Source organism: Chlorocebus sabaeus, chromosome 21 (genome assembly GCF_047675955.1).
Source record: "Chlorocebus sabaeus isolate Y175 chromosome 21, mChlSab1.0.hap1, whole genome shotgun sequence".
NCBI lineage: Eukaryota > Metazoa > Chordata > Mammalia > Primates > Cercopithecidae > Chlorocebus > Chlorocebus sabaeus.
The window spans coordinates 621376-639701 of record NC_132924.1 but is presented as its reverse complement, the minus strand read 5'-3'; the positions used below and the strand labels follow the sequence as shown (position 1 = coordinate 639701).

The 18326-nt window shown below is 44.1% G+C and overlaps 1 long non-coding RNA gene across 9 annotated transcripts in view; it reads right to left on the bottom strand.

Annotated features, from left to right (window-relative positions):
* Positions 1-18326, bottom strand: part of LOC140709605 (uncharacterized) — a 45981-nt gene that overhangs the window by 25609 nt on the left and 2046 nt on the right. For 7 of the 9 annotated variants that reach the window (XR_012090110.1, XR_012090113.1, XR_012090118.1 and 4 more), the window contains exons 2-10: positions 15955-16065; positions 14754-14884; positions 11230-11445; positions 10856-10931; positions 10171-10347; positions 8055-8113; positions 5682-7348; positions 4309-4367; positions 2706-3190 (exon numbers count right to left, since the gene is read on the bottom strand). This is a non-coding gene — a long non-coding RNA (uncharacterized lncRNA). The remainder of the gene's footprint in view (positions 1-2705; positions 3191-4308; positions 4368-5681; positions 7349-8054; positions 8114-10170; positions 10348-10855; positions 10932-11229; positions 11446-14753; positions 14885-15954; positions 16066-18326) is intronic. The other 2 variants (XR_012090116.1, XR_012090111.1) reach the window with 2 other exon arrangements.

Here is an 18326-nt window from a genome sequence, read left to right as displayed (position 1 = left end):
TTATTCAGTTTTTCCCTTACAAACATAAATTTTTAGGAAGATTAAAGTAGATGAAACAAATCTGGAAAAATGGAGGTAACTGCTTAATTGGAGGGTTGGGTACACGGAGGTTCATCCTATTTCTTTTGTGTATGTTTGAACCCCCTACAAAAAAAGCACAAGACAGAATGTGAGCCAAGCAGCTTAAGGTTTAGGCAAGGCTTCTGCCTACAAGAGACACTAGGATATGAGGGGTAGTTTTGGCCCTGATGGGCTGAGCCAACTGGAGGTACATAGGGAGGTGCTAAATTGCAGAGGTATCATGTTGCCCAGCACTTGACTGAATCCTAGATACTAGGACTGCTTGGTAGCATGCTTCCTAGGTGGTGGATCTGAGGCTACCTACAGAACTTCCTTTGTAGTCATAATTCGCTCAGAAACTTCAAAAGGGCTTGCTCTTGAAAATGGAGTTGGTCTTTGTCCATTTCATGCTGCTATAAAAGAATGCCACAGACTGCATAATTTACGAGAAAGAAGGAAGGAAGGAAGGAAGGAAGGAAGGAAGGAAGGAAGGAAGGGAGGGAGGGAGGGAGGGAGGGAGGGAGGGAGGGAGGGAGGGGAAGGGGAGGAAGGGAAAGAAGGGAAGGGAAGGAAGAGAGGGAAGGGAAAGAGGGAAGGAGGAAGGGAAGGAAGGAGGGAGGGGGAGAGAGAGGAAGGGAGGGGAAGGGAAGAGAATGGAAGAACAGGGAAGGGAAGGGAAGGGAAGGGAAGGGAAGGGAAGCGAAGGGAACGGAAAGGAATGGAATGGAACGGAACAGAATGGAACAGAAAGGAAAGGAAAAGGGGAAAGGAAGAAATTTTATTTCTTATAGTTCTGGATGCTATGAAATCTAAGGTTGAGGGGCCTGCATCTAGTAGGGATCTTCTGGCTGCATCATCCCATGACAGAAGGCAGAAGGACAAGAGAGTGCAAGACAGCAAGAGGGCAAAGGGGGCTGAACTCTCTTTTATAATAAGACCACTCTGTGATTACTTATCTATTACCATAATAACAACATTAACTCATTCATGAGGGCTCTCTTATTAGGCCCCACATCCCAACTGTTGCATTGAGGATTGAGTTTCCAGCACATAAACTTTGGGGGACACACTTAAACCACAGCAGAGCACTTATGTAAATTCAACCAAGAGGTGCTGGGAAAATCAAAGGCATAAGAAAGACAGCAAAGGCTAGCAGAGAAATACACGCAGGTTAAGGAAAAAAGTCACAGTGAATCCTGTAGTGCAGGCTACTTTATCAAAAGCACCTAAAACAGATCTCATTAAGTGCCCCAACTCACCTCCACCCACATCTAAAGGGCCACACACAGCGTCACCAAAGGCAGCACAATGAGAACAGCATTCTCCTCAACAGACGAGCTGTGAGTATCCATACACCTAACTCAACAGCTCCAGAACAGCCCTAAAACAGCTCCTCCCTAACCACCACTCATGTCACCAGCTGGGAAAATATTCAGAAAACCCAAATCCTGACATACCACTACCAAACAACTTAAATGGCAAAGAACAACCCATTTAAACAGCAATGCCAGTTGCGGGGGAAAAAAAGGAACAATGAGTAGAGGAAAAGCAGACCTCTTGGGGTCCACCAAGACCCAGTCTCTCAGCTTCAGCACTTTCAAATGCAGAATCCTCTGGGGCCTGTGGAGCTCCACGAGGCATGTTGTCCTCAAAGATAAATAAGCAGGCAAGCTGGCTAGAAAATTGCTAAGGGTATTATTCTTCAAAGAATCTTTATAGGGTCAAACAGGAATGTGTCTTACGGGCTATGTGTATTCCCCACAGATTCTGAGGATGATGTCTGTATCCCTTTCCAGATGGGTTGAACAATTTGCGGTCACTTGTATTCCTGCCACTGAGTACCAGTGCTTTGCTAATTTGAACAGATTCCAGCTCACACTGACCCGGGCTCCCTGGATCTGGTTACCATTAGCCAAGACTGTCATCCATATTGTACCCTTTCAAAGAGTCCTAAAAACAGTTCTTCGCCTACTCTTCCAAGACAAGTAAAAATGTCTGCCAAAGAAATGGGGAAAAAAGATTGAGAGAGAGAAAACAATTAACATACTAACAAAAGAGCAAAAAGCGAAGGGGGAGGAGAAACTAGGAAAATCATACATGGGCTCACACCTATTTCCAAAGCTGGGCTAATATTCTTTTGCTTGTGTCTGAATAACTCACCAATTTTAAACTGCTAATGAAAAAAAAAAGAAAAAGAGAATGAAAGAAGCAGGCCCAGGCCGGGCACGGTGCTAGGATTAAAGTGCCGTAATCCTAGCACTTTGGGAGGATGAGGCGGGTGGATCACCCAAGGTCAGGAATTTGAGATCAGCTTGGTCAACCTGGTAAAACACCATCTCTACTAAAAATACAAAAAATTAGCTGGCATGGTGGCGCATGCCTGTAAACCCAGCTACTCAGGAGGCCGAGCAGGAGAACAGCTTGAACCCAGAAGGCAGAGAATGTGATGACCTGAGATCACACCATTGCCCTCAAGCCAGGGCAATGAGAGCAAAACTCGGTCTCAAAAGAAAAAAAAAAAGCTATAAAGTAACTCAGATTTCATTAAATACAACCCTAGTGGTGAATGACTATTGGTCAACAATAAAAAAGATGGATTACTCAGAACAGAGATTAAGAGTCCAGTAAGAATCCAGGAAACTTACCCTTAAATAATGAAAGAAATCCTTTCCTTGGAAAGTAATATCCTCTCAGGCCAGGAACTCCACTAGTAGACAGTCTTCTTAAAAAAAACATTTCTGGCCGGGCATGGGTTCACGCCTCTAATCCCAGCATTTTGGGAGGCTGAGGCAGGAAGATCACCTGAGGTCAGGAGTTCGAGACCGGCCTGGCCAACATGGCGAAACCCCACCTCCACTAAAAATACAAAAATTAGCCTGGCATGGTGCTGGGCACCTGTAATCCCAGCAACTCGGGAGGCTAAGGCAGAAGAATCACTTGAACCCAGGAGGCAGAGGTTGCAGTGAGCCAAGGTCGCACCACTGCACTCCAGCCTGGGCGACAAGAGTGAAAACTCTGTCTCAAAAAAAAAAAATTCCTTTGGGAAGAACTTCTACATAAAAATCTTCAACATGAGACTGGAAAAAACAGTGTGGGATCATCCCTGGACCATTGGCTTTTACAGTTGGAGCTATAAGAACAAAAAGAAAAAAGGATGTCATTTAAACATAATATGTAAAAAAGAATAATTATTAAATCTGTATTGGTCTTTAACTTTTATACTTTGATCTTTAATTGTTATTGTAATTGAGTCCAAAGAAAAATAGTATGAGTAAAATAAAAAGAACACCATAAATGCTAATATTCTGTTTATCAAAGTCTGCAGTGAAATATCCCATTAAATCCAAGTGCAGAGACTCACACCCATAATCCCAGAACTTTGGGAGGCTGAGGCGGGTGAATCTCCTGAGGTCAGGAGTTCGAGGCCAGCCTGGTCAACACGGTGAAACCCCAACGCTACTACAAATACAAAAATTAGGCAGGCGTGGTGGCAGGGGCCTGTAATCCCAGCTACTCAGGAGGCTAAGGCAGGGAGAATTGCTTGGACCCAGGAGGTGAGCTTGCCATGAGCTGAGATCACACCACTGCACTCCAGCATGGGCGACAGAATAAAATTCCATCTTAAAAAAAAAAACACACACACACACACACACACAAAACAGCTAGCACATGACATTTGCTATGGGGAGACTAGGGATATGATCTTGCTGCAATCCTTCCATTTTAATAATTGTTAACAGTGTGATTCCATTCTGTTTCATCCCCACTCCACTCCAGAGCCAAAATAAGAAAATCAATTATATTTCTATTTCTTTAAAAACATATCTAACTAAATCATCTAATTAAAAGATAATATGCACGGCTCCATACTAGTAAAAAAAACTTATGTCCTGAGTATCATGGACATTTGATGAATGCTTGTTCAGTTGACTGGTGTAGACTTCAATAATAACCTGTTCCATGCATTATGCCACATTAATCTTGCATCTCAAAAGTAGGACAAATATTGTTCTTTCAGTTTTGTCTACCCAAAATGTAGTATTTACACGTATTTAAAAATGGGTTAATAAAAAGAAAATGAGTCTGTTCTAGAGAGTATGAGAATTTTGAAAACATGAATTTTCCTGTCCTGGCACATAATTAATGCTTAGAGGCATATTATTTCATGTGAAAGCTACCATTAAAAGAAATTAATGTTAAACGTTACTTCACATAATCTTCTAACCTGACTAAAGACTGAAGACCTACCTCACAAAGCTGATTTATCAAGTTGTAAATCTTCACCTGTTGAATTCATAAGTTCATCTCTGAAAGGTAAGAATAAATACTTAATATTCACTAGGCAATATTCAGCAAAGTAATATCCACTAGTACATATTTAACATTTCATCACCAAGGGTGGGTGTGAGAAGAAAAGACAGACTGGGCACAGGGGCTCACACCTGTAATCCCAGCACTTTGGGAGGCCGAGGTAGGCAGATCTTGAGATCAGGAGTTCGAGACCAGCCTGACCAACACGGTGAAACCCTGTCTCTACTAAAAATACAAAAATTAGCCAAGTGTGGTGGCAGATGCCTGTAATCCTAGATACTCAGGAGGCTGAGGCAGGAGAATTGCCTGAACCCAGGAGGCAGAGATTGCAGGGAGCCAACATCATGCCACTAAACTCTAAGCCTAAGTGAAAGATCAAGTCTCTATCTCAGGAGGGAAAAAAATAATTAATTAATTAATTAAGAAGAGAAAAGACAATCGGGATGCTTGAGCACAACTAAATCTTCTTTTGAGGTTTCCATACATTAACCAAACAAAATAATAATTGCAAATGGTCTCATCAGGTACTTCGTGGAGGATGTGTCCTCACAAGTAAACTGGTAACTTTGCAACCCACAGGTCTTTGAAACATATTACAATAATCTTAAATGGGATCCTTTAATATCACATTGCATTCAAGACTATCTTTCTCTACACGTCTATAAAAATCATTTATTCCCACATAGGCTTTAAAATCTCAGGCTTAAAAACAAGACATGGATACTATTTTCTTTAGCAAAAGTAGCAGAAAACTGTGAAAGAAAATGTCAGTTGCGTGCCAGTCAGGTGAGGGCAGTCTTCACATTTTAAAAGCTAACACTGGCATGACTTACTCAATTTTGGACCCAGATAAATTAAAAAGTGGAAGATAAAAATACCTAAAATAGGCCAGGTGCAGCGGCTCACACCTGTAATCCCAGCACTTTGGGAGGCTGAGGCAGGCAGATCACCCGAGGTCAGGAGTTCGAGACCAGTCTGACAAACATAGACAAACCCCAACTCTACTAAAAATACAAAATTAGACAGGCATAGCAGCACATGCCTGTAATCCCAGCTCCTCGGGAGGCTGAGGCAGGAGAATCGCTTGAACCCAGGAGGCAGACATTGCATGGAATTGAGATCGTGCCATTGCATTCCAGCCTGGGCAAGGACAGCAGAACTCCATCTCAAAAAAAAAACAAAACAAAACCATAAAATAACTCAGACTTAATTAAATATAACCCTGGTGGTGAATAAATATTTGTCAACAATAAAAAAAATTTATTACTCAGAACAGAGAGGAGAGTCCAATAAGAATCCAAGAGTCTTACCTTTTAACAAAAAAATGAATCAATTCCTTTGACAGCAATATCCTCTCCAGGCCAGGAATTCCATTAGTAGACAGTCTTCTTAAAAAAAATTTCTGGCAGAGCATAGTGGTTCACATCTGTAATCCCAGCACTTTGGGAGGCTGAGGCAGGAGGATCATCTGAGGTCAGGAGTTCAAGACCAGCCTGGCCAACATGCTGAAACCCCGCCTCTACTAAAAATACAATATTCAGGCTGGCATGATGGTGGGCACCTGTAATCCCACCTACTCGGGAGGCTAAGGTAGGAGAATCACATGAACCCAAGAGGCAGAGGTTGCAGTGAGCCAAGATCATGCCATTGCACTCCAGCCTGAGCAAGAAGAATGAAAACCCCATCCCCCACCACAGAAAAAAAGTTCCTTTGGAACGGCCTTCTACATAAAGATCTTCAACATGACACTGGAAAAAAGGGTATGGGATCATTACTGGACCTTTGGCTTTTACAGCTTGAGTTATAAGGACAAAAAGAAAAAGGGCTATCATTTAAACACAATACGTAGACTAGAATAACTATTAAATCTGTATTGGTCTTTAACTTTTATACTTTTATCTTTACTTCTGTTAATATAATTGAGTCTAAAGAAAAATAGCAATCAAATAAAAATATTATTGTTCAAAAAATTGAACAATAATAATCTGTTCAACGCCTTATGCCAGATAAATCTTGCATTTCAAAAGTAGGACAAATACTGTTCTTCCAGTTCTGTCTACCCGTAAATGCAATATTTACATGTATTTGTAATGGGTTAATAATAAGAAAATGAGTTCATTGTTCTAGAGAGTATGAAAATTTTGACAACATGAATTCTCTTTTCCTGGCACATAATTAATACTTAGAGGCATATTATTTCATGTGGAGGGTACCATTAAAAGAATTCAATGTTAAACCTTAAATAATGAGTGAAATAAAAACAACAGCAAAAATGCTAATATTCTGTTTATCAAAGTGTGCAGTGAAATATCCCATTAAAGCCAGTTGTAGTGACTCACACCCGTAATCCCAGCAGTTTGAGAGGCCAAGGCGGGTGAATCACCTGAGGTCAGGAGTTGGAGACCAGCCTGGCCAACAGTGAAACCCCATCTCCAGTAAAAATACAAAAAGTAGCCAGACATTGGGGAGGGTGCCTGTAATCCCAGCTACTCAGGAGGCTGAAGAAGGAGAATCGCTTGAGGCAGAGGCTGCAGTGAGCCAAGATCATGGAATGGCACTCCAACCCAGGCAACAAGAGCTAAACTCTATCTCAAAACAAAACAAAACAGACAAACAAAAAACAGTAAGAGAAAACTGGAGCTAAGTCCTACTCATTGTATTTACTTTCCTAAAATAAAACAACATTATCAAAAAAATTATGGCCAAGCCCAGTGGCTCATGCCTGTAATCCCAGTGCTTTGTGAGGCCAATGTGGATAAATCACATGAGGTCAGGAGTTCAAGACCAGCCTGGCCAACATGGTGAAACTTCAACTCTACTACGATTACAAAAATTAGGAAGGCATGGTGGCAGGTGCCTGTAATCCCAGCTACTTGGGAGGCTGAGGCAGGTAGAATTGCTAAAACCCAGAAGGTAGAGCTTGCCATGAGCTGAGATCACACTACTGCACTGCAAGGGCAACAAAACAAAACTCCATCTAAAAAAAAAAAAAAGAACTGTTAGCAGGTGCAATTATTCACAATATGTAGAAATTATTCTTTTCTACATACTGTGTTTAAATGATATCCATTTTTCTAATTGTTCTTATAGCTCAACCTATAAAAGCCAAAGGTCCAGGAAGATGGGATATGATCTCACTGGCTATCCTTCCATTTTAGTAAATCTAAACAGTGTCATTCCATTCTGTTTCATCCTCACTCCAGTGCCAAAACAAGAAAATCAATTATATTTCTATTTCTTTAAAAACATATCTAACTAAATCTAATTAAAAGATAATATGCATGGCTTCACACTCTAAAAGAAAACCTTCTGTCCTACGTATCATGGACATTTGACGAATGCTTGTTCAGTTGACCGGTGTAGACTTCGATAATAATCTGTTCAATGCATTACGCCAGATAAATCTTGCATCTCAAAAGTAGGACAAATACTGTTCTTCCAGTTCTGTCTACCCGTAAATGCAATATTTACATGTATTTGTAATGTGTTAATAAAAAGAAAATGAGTTCACTGTTCTAGAGAGTATGAGAATTTTGACAACACGAATTCTCTTGTCCTGGCACATAATTAATACTTAGAAGCATATTATTTCATGTGGAGGGTACCATTAAAAGAATTCAATGTTAAACCTTAAATAATTATTTCACATAATCTTCTAATCTGACTTAAGATTGAAGACCTACCTCCTGAAGCTGTTTAATCAAATTGTAAATCTTCACCTGTTGAATTCATAAGTTCATTTCTGAAAGGTAAGAATACTTAATATTCACTAGGCAACATTAAGCAAAATAATATCCACTAGCACTTATTTAACATTTCATCACCAAGGGTGGTTGTTATAAGAAAAGACAAGCTGGACACGGCGGCTGATGCCTTTAATCCCAGCACTTTGGAAGGCTGAGGCAGGCAGATCACGAGGTCAGGAGTTCGAGGCCAGCCTGCCCAACATGGTGAAATCCTGTCTCCACTAAAAATACAAACATTAACCAGGCATGGTGGCAGGCACCTGTAAGCCCAGCTACTCAGGAGGCTGAGACAGGAGAATTGCCTGAACCCAGGAGGCAGATGTTGCAGAAACCACCATCACACCACTGCATTCCAGCCTGGGTGAAACAGCAAGATTCTGTCTCAATCAATCAATCAATAAAAATGTAAGAAGGAAGCATTTACTGTGCATGTATATGCCTGGTATTATATGAAGCACTTTAGTGTCTTATCAAATCTTCAAGATAGATCTTCAGTTCTCATGACCACAAAAGAGGACACTAAAGCTCAGACAGGAGAAGAGACATGGCCAGCCTGTGTCCCTAGAGCCTACGGTCTTACCACCAGGTGAGACCGTTACACTGCTTCCAAGTATCACATGCTGTGAGATTTTTACTTTAAAATGAACCAAAAAAAACCAAAGGCAAAAAAGGCATAAGCTATTAAAAAGTGGGAGAAACACTAAGAGAACCTTAAGCACATAACTGAAAATATTATGGAAATATTACTGAATTCACTAGCAAATTTAATTCTAGATTCTCATTGAGGAGTAGGTTATATTATTCATGATGAAGAAAAAAATGTTCACTTTAAGTATATTAACATAAATACCATCAATATGATTTATCATGTTTAAACGTTCACTTAAAGCAATTCAGTTAAAATTCTGCATCTCATACAATTTTATAGTTTGCTAGTAGGTTACAAGTAGTCATCCAAATAAAAACAGTATTGTTCTTTTTAGGTAAGCACTTTGGTTATTGCTCTTTTTAGGTAAGCACTTGATATATACCAACAGACAGAGGATAATAACAAATTGCTAATTTCTTTCATCATTATATAAAGGTGGCTTCAGGATAGAATAGTATAAGTGCAGTGACAAATTTGAAATCTAATGTCAACTCAGTGATGCATCAACATAAAAGTAGAGACAATAGGGGCACCTTGGTGAGTACTGAATTTTTATTTATTTATTTTGAGATGGAGTTTTGCTCCTTTTGCCTAAGCTAGAGTGCAATGGTACAATCTCAGCTGACCATAACCTCTGCCTCACGGGTTAAAGTGATCCTCCTGCCTCAGCCTCCCGAGTAGCTGGGATTACAGACATGTGCCACCACGCCCATATAATTTTGTATTTTTAGTAGAGACCAGGTTTCTCCATGTTATCCATGGATACTTTCTCCAAGTATCTGCCTGTCTCGACCTCCCAAAGTGCTGGGATTACAGGCTTGAGCCACCACACCTGGATGAATACCAAATTTAATGAAGCAGACTAAGAGAAACAATTCATTTAAAAAAATAACATTTTGCCAGGCACGGTGGCTCACACCTGTAATCCCAGCACTTTGGGAGGCCGAGGCAGCTGGATCAGGAGGTCAGGAGTTCAAGACCAGCCTGGCCAAGATCATGATACCGTCTCTATTAAAAATACAAAAATCAGTCAGGCGTGGTGGCTGGCGCCTGTAATCCCAGCTGCTCAGGAGGCTGAGGCAGAGAACTGCTTGAACCCGGGAGGCAGAGGTTGCAGTGAGCAGAGATCACACCACTGCACTCCAGCCTGGGCGACAGAGTGAGGCTCTGTCTCAAAAAATAATAATAATAATAATTCAATGAAATCCCTAAGATGAAGGGCTTTGCAATAAATATGTAAATAAATTCCCAATCTCCATGCTGAAAGTTTAAAAGAAATGCTAATAATTAAAGAAACACAACTTTTCCTTAGCTTTGTAGCAATTTAGAAACAGAGAATGTTTCCAATATTTAGACACTACAAAGCACCTGACAAGGAGAAACGTGTAAGGAGGCATGACTTACCGGCAGCCCTGGGACTGTCCACGGTACCCCCATGATGAAGAGTAACTCCACTGTGTAAATGCTCATGAACACAGGATTACAGGACTTTTCCAGTTTAGACATACCATATTTTCTTTCGGACAATTCTTCAACTTGCTTATGTAGATCAGCAATAAGATTATTCCATTTCTCTGAAAACTGAGCAAAAGCTGATTCTCAATAATATGTCCCTATGTCAGAGCAGCACTAACATGTAAGAACTTATTTCATATATTTTACATTCTAACAGTCCACATCATTTTACTGCTTTGAAAAAAATTTTTCCCTTTTTGGGTGTTCTTAGAATTGGTTTAATGAGAGACTATTAGAGAAGTTGAAAAGCAGGAGGGCAGAAAAGTTCAATCAAATTAAACACGGTAACAGGGAAGCCACAAAGAGGAGGTCTCCAAGGGTCTTTTAGCAAACTTTCTAAAACATGTCTCAGCTGTGTGGAAATAAGTCTTTGCAGCAGCCGGGTGTGGTGGTGCAGGCCTGTAATCCTAGCACTTCGGCAGCAGAGGTAGGCGGATGGCTTTGAGCTCAGGGTAACATAGCCAAAACCCCCCTCCCCACCCCCACCCATCTCTACCAAAAATACAAAACAACCAGGCATGGTGGTGGGTGCCTATAGTTCCATCTACTCAGGAGGCTGAGGCAGGAGAATCACCTGAACCCAGGAAGCAGACGCTGCAGTGAGCCGAGACCATGCCACTGCCAGCCTGGACAACAGAGCAACACTCCACCTCAAAGAAGAAAAAACAAAAACAAAAACAAGGTTAAAAGGGACCCCAGACCTTAAAGGTACAAGTTTAAGAGGGACCCCTAAGCAAAAAATGCCAACTCTTTTTCTCTCCATCTTTGCAACACCAGGAGGGTGTAACAGTTTTGCAGCCTTGCTGTAGCAGGCTGATGCCCCCAAGACGCCCATATCCTAATCCCGGGAACTGGTGAACATGACCTTGTATGGCAAAAGGGGCTTTGCAGATATAATGAAGATAAGGGTCTTTGGCTGGCTTGTACTGGCAGGGTTAATGTACTCACCCGGATCCTTGTAAGAGCAGAGAAGGTGATGGAGAGGGTGGGAGGTGTAGTGATGGAAGCAGGAAACTCCAGTCATTCAGGACGTGCAGCACAAGCTGAGAAGTGCAGGCCGCCTCCAGGGCCAGGAGACAGATTCGCCCGCAGAGTGTCAGAAGGCAACAACCCTGCTCCCACCTTGCTTCAGTGGGACTTACTTTAGAATTCTGGTCTTCAGAACTGTAAGGGAATACATTCGTGTTGTTTTAAGTCACTGTGTGGTAACTTGTTGCAGCAGCCATGGGAAACTAGTATTGTAGTGAAGCCTCAAAACCCATCTGAAGGGACTGGGCTCGGTGGCTCATGTCTGTAATCCCAGCACTTTGGGAGGCTGAGGAGGGCAGATCACTTGAGGTCAGGAGTTCGAGACCAGCCTGGCCAACGTGGTGAAATGCCGTCTCTACAAAAAATACAAAAATTAGCCGGGCATGGTGGCACATACCTGTAATCTCAGCTACTCAGGAGGCTGAGACATGAGAATTGTTTGCACCCGGGGTGGGGGGGGTGGAGGCTACAATGAGCTGAGATTGCACCACTGCACTCCCACCTGGGTGACAGAGCAAGGCTCCATCTTGAAAACAAAAATAAAAGAAACCAAAAAACCCACCTGAAGAAGGTTTCCAGTTCTGCCAGCAGTCCCCCACCCAACCCTCGGAAGCAGACATTCTATTGCTGTGGGCCATGGACAGGCAAAAGGAAGCGCCTCCTCGTGGCAGAGGCCTACCCAGGAGAAACCCAAGGGAAGGCACTGCCAGGCCAGGCTCTCTGCCAAAGCCATATCATGGTGTTTTTTGTTTTTGTTTTTGTTTGAGACACAGTTTCAGTCTGTCTCCCAGACTGGAGTGCAGTGGCACAATCTCGGCTCACTTCGACCTCTGCCTCCCCAGTTTAAGCAATTCTCCTGCCTCAGCCTCTTGAGTAGCTGGGATTACAGGAACATAGTACACCTAGCTAATTTTTGTATTTTTAGTAGAGATGGGGTTTTGCCATGTTGCCCAGGCTAGACTTGAACGCCTTACCTCAAGTGATCCACCTGTCTCAGCCTCCCAAACTGCTGGGATTACAGGAGTGAGCCACCGCACCCAGCACTCGCCAAGGCAGGCTTTTTCCAGGGGATCAGTCCTGGTCTGGTCTGGATCTGCCCACTCTCCCTCTCTCACCTAGCTGGAATCCCTAGCTCCTTCTCAGTAGAAGAGAGTGTGGACCCCAACCCCAGCTTGGTACGGTTCAGATCTACGTTTCACTCATGGAACCTGGCTGCTCCCCAGGCCCTGGAGAAAAACAGGGTCTCTCTGCAGGTATGATACAGGATAGGCCTGTCCCCAGGACCCTGTGAGAGGGAAGCCCAATGTCCCACCAGATTGGCAGAGCTGGGAAAGAGAAAGTTTTATGATAGCCCTAAGGAAAAAAGAGGCAGCAGAGGAAGCAGGACAGCACTCACATGGAACCCATGTCGCTGCCTGAGTGAGGTGAGGGAGGAGTGCACCCCAGTGACATGAGAGGAAAGAGAGGGGCGGTTCCAGGGCAGCTTTCCCCCTCATTTCCTCTCATGTTACTCTGATCCCCTCCAGGTGAGCCTGCCCACTTTGTGCCCAGGAGCCTGTAGAAAAACACAGCATCAGATGGTTATGGCCCCAGGAGTGGGGCACAGCAGGGAGGAGACCTGGACAGAGGACAGGCAGGGGAGGAGGGAGTGGGCCTCAAACTCCTGGAGGGGGCCCTTCTCATGGGTCCTCCTTTTTGGTTTCTCCTTCTTTACCCTGGGCTGATCACCCAGGGAAGAACTGAAGCAAGGTTTCTCACCCTCAGGTCCAAGGGGTTCAACCACCGGGCCCTTAGGGAGGTGTAAGCCCCCTGAAAGGATGCAAGGTTTTTTTTTTGGAGATGGAGTTTCGCTCTTGTCGCCAAGGCTGGAGTGCAGTGGTGCAATCTCGCCTCACTGCAACCTCCGCCTCCCGGGTTCAAGTGAATCTCCTGCCTCAGCCTCCAGAGTAGGCTGTAAGGTGTAAGGCCACCAGTAAGGTGGCTGCCACCACGCCTAATTTTTTGCATTTTTAGTAGAGATGGGGTTTCGCCATGTTGGGCACGCTGGTCTCGAACTCCTGACCTCAGGTGATCCGACCGGCTCGGCCTCCCAAAGTTCTGGGATTACAGGCGTGAGCCACTGCGCTTGGCCACAATGCAAGGTTTTGCATGGACAGCATGTACATGCCTTTCTGGAAAACAGTCCACAGCTTATTCTCAGCAGGCTCCACAGTCAAAAAAGGTTAGAACTCTTGCTACAGAGCTGTGGAAGTACCTAGGTGAGGGGCCTGCCAAGGGCATTCTGGGGACTACCTGGGCACCCCTGAGCCCACTGTCCCCTACGCAGGCTGCGCTGCTTGGTATTTGCAGAGCTGAGGGGGTGGGGCACGTGGGGACTGTGAAATTGCCCTGAGATGACCCACAGTCCTCAGCTGGGAAGTGAGGGGTGCATCTCCTGCAGCATCCTCCATCCCTAGACCACGGGGCCAGGAGAACTGATCCTTTCAGCAAGTCAAAAGCCTATTACTGACTTCTTCCCTGGCCATGTAGACAGTGAACCAGGGCAGTCATATCAAGTAAATGCCTTGGTCTCTGTCACCGAGGTGACCAGTAGGCATTCCCAGGTGCAGTGAAGGTCCTGACACCAAGATATGCACCTGGCCACCTGAGGAAAGAGAAAGGACTATCCAAGGGGATGGGGCTGAGCTGGGTGTGGAGTGGTCCTTGTGGGTCTTGGTGAATGGGAGGGGGAGCAGCATGATCCAGACTTTGAGGCAGAAGGACAACCAGGAGAGAGCCTGGAAAATGTGCTGGACCCACAAGGGCTCAAGGCTGGCCAGAGAGGGAGGTGGGATAGGCTGGAAAGTTCTGAGGTCTGAAGATTGGCCCTGGCAGAAAGAAGCCAGGTAAGGTGGGGTGTTACCTGCACCCTGGGGGCCAAGGGCAGGCCAGATTAGGCCAATTACCGGGCCCTTAGGGAGATGTGAGCCCCTTGAAATGGTGAAAGGTTTTTTGGTTTTTTTTTGAGATGGAGTTTCGCTCTTGTCGCACAGGCTGCCACCTTTGCCCAGAGCAGGCACCAACGTTTCTGGCTCTGGGTGTGACCTCAGAATGGGGAAAAGCCTCAACCCCCACCAGGACCACCTGCCGCCTAGACTACTTCAGATGCTGAGCCCAAGCCAGGGGCAGGAAGCTAGAATGACACCTAGGTTAATCCCGACAAAGTCCCTGGCTCCCCCCAGCTACGGGGCTGAAGGGGAATTACAGCCCAAACCCCAGATGCTGACTCTCTAACACTGAGCCCTCAGTGCCCACAGGGAGATAGAATCAGCACTCTATCCAGATGGGGAAATGGGCTCAGAGAAGTGCAAGAGCCTTGCCCAATGCCCCAGACCAGGGCTCCAGACCCACAGGGTTCTTTTGTCACTGTGTCCAGAGGGCAGCAACTGCTCTGAGGTACCCACCTGAGCCTGGCAGCTTTCTCCAACTTCGGAAGCCCAGGAGCATGGCCCAGGTCCACAGATGCACCGGCATGAGGTGCGCCCAGAGGGATAGAGGCAGATGAGTTTCGTCTCCTCCACTGGATTGTGAGGGCCTAGAAAGAGACAAGGGTCTGCTTGAGAAGGCACTGAATAGTGAGCAACTTGGGGCGGTTTCCCTCTGGATGGATCTGCAGTGCCTGGATGGAACCTGGCTCAGACAGAGCTCAGTTCTGCAGGTCCCTGAGGCATGGAGAGTTCACAGCTACCAAGTGTACGAGTCTGGATTCAAAGCCAACAAACAGCATGACTCGAAAGTCCCTGCCCTACCTGGACCACTCACCTCTTGGGAGTCACCCTTGCAGGCTCATCAGATGCCCAGGCCAGCAGCACAGCCGGCCAGGACCAAGGAAACTTGGGAAGCCTCAGAGTACCGCCAGGTATTCCAACCTAAACCTGGCACCCTGCCTCTCACCACCCTTCTTCTTGCTTTAACCTCACCCCCTACACAGGCCTGGGCCACCTAACGTGGCATCAAACAGATGCCTCAATAAATCAGAGTCTAATTTTCGTGGAGAAAAAAAAAAAACTTAACAGATATACATACAAATTCAAAATATATCCTAAAGTACATATAAATTCAATATATATCCAATCATTGTGACTATGACAGTAGAATATTAAAATACTATTTTCAAAATGTATACAAGCTTAATGTTCTATTTATTCAAACTATTCAAAATACAAATCATCAACATAATTTGCCACTAATTTCTCATTCAGTCCCTTCACAGGACACATGATCCACTGGGAGTTAATAAATTAGCAGCTGGCAGGCAGTGACACATAGCAAAAATGAAAACCAAGAGGTGAAATAGTTCTGAAATAAAAAAGATTTTAGAGCTAAGAGAAATCATTGAATTACTAAGTCATTAGCAGTAATTTTGAGCCAACTAACTAATTAATATGAGATGACACAGTGTCCTATGTTTTGGAAATACAAACTATGTTTAAACAATGTCTGTAATGTGACTTTCAAAATGCTCCTGGCTTTACAAAGATGTGATTAAAATACAGTAATACATGCTAAAACATTTCCCCCTGCAGAGAATGTTGTAACTTTCATCAGTCACACTGAGAGTCCAGAAGATGAAGGAAAAGGTAGTGGATTTCACTGAGAGCTTACCAGAGTTGAACTCCCTCACTTTCTGTTGTCCAGCATTGGCAGGTTACAGGACTGGTGGCTGTGGTGTCTCAATGGTCTTTGGTCTCTTAGAAGGTGGAGAATCATCATCATCTTGAAAAAGAACATATGCTCATTACTGAAGGAACCATCTTAGGTTACAGCCACCTCCGGGTCAATTCCCAACATTCAAAATCTGAGCAGGGCTTTAAAGCTATTTTGAGTATTAATAATTATTTCTGTATTGCAAACTTCAGCACACTTTTTTCTAGTTATATTTGAAATGTTATTCTTTTGGAATGTGCGCAAGTGAATACTGCTTTTTCTTCTGTCTTGCTTCATTACTTTTTAGTTTGCTTTATTTGAATCATCATAAGTCTCCCTTTCTCCTCAAATAGCTTTCAACTTGCTGCCAAGAACAATAATCTATTTTAAGGCTTTTGAGAAAAAACTTTCAATGAAGAGAGCCACCTAAAGTTATACAAATATAGAGGAAACGGGGTAAAATAAAGCTTAGATAGGAAAAAAATATTTAAGATTGTACAAAATTCAAGCATACATAAACAAAGGAAGCTGGGTAATTGTATGTTCAAATACTTTTAACAAGTGCAAAATGTGGAGGCTTAAAGAAATAGGGCTGGCCAGGCATGGTGGTTCACGCATATAATTCCAACACTTTGGGAGGCCGAGGCAGGCTGATTACTTGAGGTCAGGAATTCGAGACCAGCCTTGCCAACATGGTGAAACCCCATCTCTACCAAAAATACAAAAATTAGGCCAGGAGCGGTGGCTCACACCCGTGATGCCAGCACTTTGAGAGGCCAAGGCGGGTACATCACCTGAGGTCAGGAGTTTGAGATCAGCCTGACCAACATAGAGAAACCTTGTCTCTACTAAAAATACATTAGCTGGGCATGGTGACGCATGCCTGTAAACCCAGATACTTGGGAGGCTGAGGCAGGAGAATCGCTTGAACCTGAAAGGCAAAGGTTGCGGTGAGCCAAGATCACACCATTGCACTCCAGCCTGGGCAACAAGAGTGAAACTCCATCTCAAAAAAAAAAAAGAAAAAAATTAGCCAAGAGTGGTGGCACATGTAATCCCAGCTACTTGGGAGGCTGAGGCAGGAGAATTGCTTGAACCTGGGAGGCTGAAGTTGCGGTGAGCTGTGATCGCACCACTACACTTCAGCCTGGGTAACAGAGTAAAACCCTGTCTCAAAAAAAAAAAAAAAAAGAGAAAGAAAGCAAGAAAGCTACATTATTTATGAAACAGATACTGTTGACTCGCTCACAAGAAAGCCTGTGTATAAATGAGCAGTGAGATATTCAAGCACAGTACACACACACTACTCAGGACAGCTGTCCTGAGTTCCATGCTTACTTCCTTCTGGATACACCAGGAACTCAATCTGCTATGATCCTGCAATACATCTCTTGTTAAAATTAGAGACATCTGGGCCAGGCACAGTGGCTCATGCCTGTAATCCCAACACTTTGGGAGGCCGAGGCAGGTAGATCACCCGAGGTCAGGAGTTCGAGACCAGCCTGGCCAACATGGTGAAATGCTGTCTCTATCAAAAATACAAAAATTAGCCTGGCCTGGTGGCACGTGCCTGTAATCCCAGCTACTCAGGATCCTGAGGGAGAAAAATCGGTTGAACCTGGGAGGTGGAGGTAGCAGTGAGCCAAGATCGTGCCACTGCACTCCAGCCTGGGTGACAGAGCAAGACTGTCTCCAAGAAAAAAAAAAAAAAAGAAAAATAAATAAATTAGACATCTGGATCAAATCAGCTGCCTCTGTCATCATCTAGTCCCGCAAAGTGTCAGGTAACGTCCTATTAAGATCGCTGCTCACATATCTATAAAATACTGAAAATATCATTTTAAAAAATCTTTTTTTTTTTATTTTGAGACGGGACTTTTGCTCTTGTTGCCCATGCTGGAGTGCAACGGTGCGATCTCGGCTCACTGCAACCTCCACTTCCTGGGTTCAAGCAATTCTCCTGTCTCAGCTTCCTGAGTAGCTGGGATAGCAGGCATGCACCACCATGCCCGGCTAATTTTGTAGTTTTAGTAGAGACAGGGTTTCTCCATGTTGGTCAGGCTGGTCTTGAACTCCCGACCTCAGGTGATCCTTGGCCTCCCAAAGTGCTGGGATTACAAGCGTGAGCCACCGCACCTGGCCAAGAAACTCTTATTTAAAAACAGGCCAGGTGTGGTGGCTCACGCCTATAATCCCAGCACTTTGGGAAGCAGAGGCAGGTGGATCACTTGACATCAGTAATTTGAGACAAGCCTGGGCAACATGATGTAACCCCATCTCTACTAAGAATATATATATATATATAAAAATTAGCTGGGTGTGGTGGTGGG